A 3,795-nucleotide genomic window follows, 5' to 3' on the forward strand; every position below is an offset into this window, starting at 1 on the left:
AGTATGAAGTGACCCTATAGATAGAAGATATAATTGCATCCCCGCTCACTGTCTCACTGTACTGGTGCTGCACAGTATTTAATCCCCATCTTCCCCCCCTCAGCAGAGACAGCAGCAAGGAGGAATCCTGCTTGTTCAGACAACTGCTCAGTGACAAATACTCTGCACAACTCGTTCTGATCCACCCAAACAAATTTGGAGAACAGCAAATCTTTCTCTAGTTTAGTTTAGTTCTGAGGGAAAGAATTCCTGCTAAAAATAGACACGTGCATGCATGCACCATTTGTGTCAAATTTCTGCAGGAAAGTGTGTCAAATTTCATTGTCCTTTGTCCCCTCCAGTTGTGTAAAAAGTTCACTTGATATTCAAAAAGCTCACCAAAGTGTTCATAATGACCAATAATCACGCCGACAGGAAGTCATCTCTACAAACAAAATAATGAGTATTTTAGAACAGGACACATCTAAAGATTGAGAAGAGCTGAAAATGTTATTGTGTGTGTGTTTCTCCGAATGTTTGTCAATGTGTTCCTGATAATGTGTGTGTTTTGTGCACTGAAAGTGTGTGTGTGTGTGTTATGCTGTGTGTTGTATGTAAAGGGGGAGATTACTGTAGAACATTCCACTATTTGAGATACAGTAGATCTTCTCTCACAGGCTGAATGAGCCCAGCGACTTGGCAGGAGTTTAAATAGAGTGCAGTGTCTTCCTCCCAGACGATATCGGCTGGCTTCGGAAACACACTGGGCACATAGCAACTGAGGGATCCATGGCAACGGTGGGCTCTCTCATCGAGGTGCATGGAGGACTTGGCTTGAGAGCGTGCTGTGTTTCATATTTCACCAATGACCAGCGCTGTGCTGTGTTCATGCTTCATTCACATCCAACACAAGCCATGTTAAACAGTCAGAGACAGGCTTGGAATCTTACAGTTCTTTGCTGCTGTACGACAGCATAGCATCTTTTTTTTGTGTGTTTCAGGTGTTTCTGTACCATATTGCAAACGCAGTGTGCAATCTGTTATTATTTATTCAAATGATTTCATTTACAATGGCCAAGCAAAACATCAGCAAATGGAGGTTCATCTTCACCGCAGCAGGAGTGGAGTTTCCGCAGCTGAACATGACTGCAAGCAGGCCAGTCCTGCCCAGATGCACTCCTCTCTTCCTCCACATACGGCCCAGGCTCAGTTAACCTTCACAGATACAGACATGGTCCAGTTGTACTACAAGTACCTATCACATGTCCACATCAATAAGTCCTGATACCCATCCACCCACCCCTCCACCCACGGCCTCCTTTCAAGGGATGTTGCCGAGAGAGAGAGAGAGAGAGAGAGAGAGAGAGAGAGAGAGAGAGAGAGAGAGAGAGAGAGAGAGAGAGAGAGAGAGAGAGAGAGAGACACACACACAGAAAGAGAGGCCCCGGGCCAAACCACCAAGTAAATAGAAGACTTTGAGGAGGGGGGAACACTAACTGAAGCTACAGGGACTTAACCCCCTCAATTAGACGGATATTACCAGTGAGAGGGAAAACAGCAATAATGAGATGTGAGGAGGAAGAAATCTGTTTTTCCGGAATAGTATGAGAGGGGGTGGGGGGGGTGGGGGACAGGAAACAGACAGAAATACAAAATTCCATCTGTGTGTAGTAGTATGAAGTGAGGGACTTGGGGGGGGGGGGGGGGCTGGAGAGAAGGGGGAGGGGGGCAGGGGTCTCTTGGGGTTGTGGTAGTCGCATTAGGCCTTTTGTACTATGGTTCACAGAGGCTGGTGTAAGTTTACAGTTGAGTTCCGGGTGGAGCCCATTGTTGCTGTACTGCATGCTAAGAGGGCTGTCTGCTCACTGGGCCGTATACAAAACGTCGGTAAGGAACCGTGTGTCCATTCTTGAAGCTGTGCACGCCCCCCTGCCTAAATAAGAGACTAGCTCACGGTAAACACATCTATCACAGTCTTGTGCAGGACAGTACAGCGAGTTGCAACGTAACACGATGGAGGGCTTTTACATGAAATCACAGAACCGCAATGATGAACATGCTGTTCACAACTGTGTCTGGTGATAAGGCCAAGCTCATCTTACACCCAGGTAGCTGCTTGAGAAGCATCTGCTGGGTAGATAGGACCCACTGCAGGGTGGGGCAGAGAGCTGGAGGGGGTGGAAGATCTGATGGCAGGTGTGCTTGTCATACTGTCACGCTCACACAGTTATCACCATTGATCATGTAGCCAGTACAGGCTGAAGGAGAGGAGGTTGTGTAGCCGGTCTATTATGGTCTGGTTACTTAACATTCCTCTTCCTAATGTCCTTTTTTTTTTAGGATCTCGTGTGACCTGACTGGAGTCAGAGAGGTTATGTGTTTCTTTGTTTGCACTATCCAGTGGATCTGTTTTACATCACTGCAGTATGAGATGCCGACCAGTGATAGCGTCAGGATGTTGACACTGTAAACACTGGCATGTTGTGCACTCACCTTTGGGTTGAATACTTTTCGCTGGCGAGATTGAAGTTCAGAACCGTCATTGTTGTTCCTCCAAATTAGCTTATAGTATTGTTCTAACGTTGTTGTAATTGTACTTCCCTGTGGAGTCGCTCAATATTCCACTGTCACTAGAGTATGTAGATCTGATTGGGTATTTATAGCCAGCTTTTCAGAACAAACAACACATCATCAGTATCAACAGTTCCAACCAGTTGGAAGTTGGCCTATGGAATGTGCAGCTAGAACTATTATCTACAAAGACATTAATTCACTAGGGAGAGAAGAAGGATTACCCTGTCCAGTGACACACACTCCCATAGGGGGAGGCAAGAGAGCATAGCAGAGAGAGCTAATCTAGCCTCCACCAGTCAAGGAGAAGAGGTCACTGACAGCACATTAGTACTTGAAGACATCTAACATGGTGGACAATGTTTAAGGGTGACACATTGCTGAAAACTAAGCCAGGGTGTAGTCCGGGTGGGTGATGGCGAGTCGGGTAAAACGGTTTCTAAGAGGGGTTAGGCGAAAGGAGATAAGAGAAGAAAGATTGGGGGGTTGGGTTTAGAACCAGACTAAAACACTGCCTCCCTCTCTGAACTGACTAAGGGGATTAAGGGTTTTTAATGAAGTAGGTATTGCTGGTCAGAAGTTTGATTGACAGGTTGTGGAGTCAATGGTGAGCCTGGTTCTTACCGAGGGCGGGCCTAGTGACAATCAGTTGGCCTGGAGGTGAGGCAGGAGACCAGGCTATCACGAGGCTCCCAAAAACATGAGAGTCCAGAGAGAACCTCAGTTGTCCTAGACTTACAAAAGCTTACTCCACTACAACATAGCATCATGGGTCACGGCCACTAAGTGCTTAGCTGACAGGACTATTTTGCACAAGATTTGATTATGACCGGTGCAATGTATTTAGCAATGAATTTTGCAGGTGTTTAAGATATACTTCAGTGAGGATAATATTTTTCACAAATTATGGTTTGTCAAAAGATTATTCGAAAAATTATTGTTGGTATTTTTGAATACGTTTGTTTGTGAGTGAGTGAGTGGGTGAGTGAGTGAAAGAGATGGAGTTAGGGAGAAAGCGAGATAAATCCCTAAGTGAATGTACACAGCTAATGGCTTTGCGTGCGTTGCCATTGCTGACGTTCACAAAGTGGCTACAATTACACTAAATTAAGCTATCATTAACTCTATCCACTGTATGCATCCAACAAAAACCGGAAGAGTTGGTGAAAGTCCATGCAGGTTTGAGTGTGTTTGTCTACTCGTTCAATGGGTGTGGAGGAGAGGCAAGGAGGGAGGGGAGAGAGA

The sequence above is a fragment of the Osmerus eperlanus genome, chromosome 12 (genome assembly GCF_963692335.1).
Source record: "Osmerus eperlanus chromosome 12, fOsmEpe2.1, whole genome shotgun sequence".
Classification (NCBI taxonomy): Eukaryota; Metazoa; Chordata; class Actinopteri; order Osmeriformes; family Osmeridae; genus Osmerus; species Osmerus eperlanus.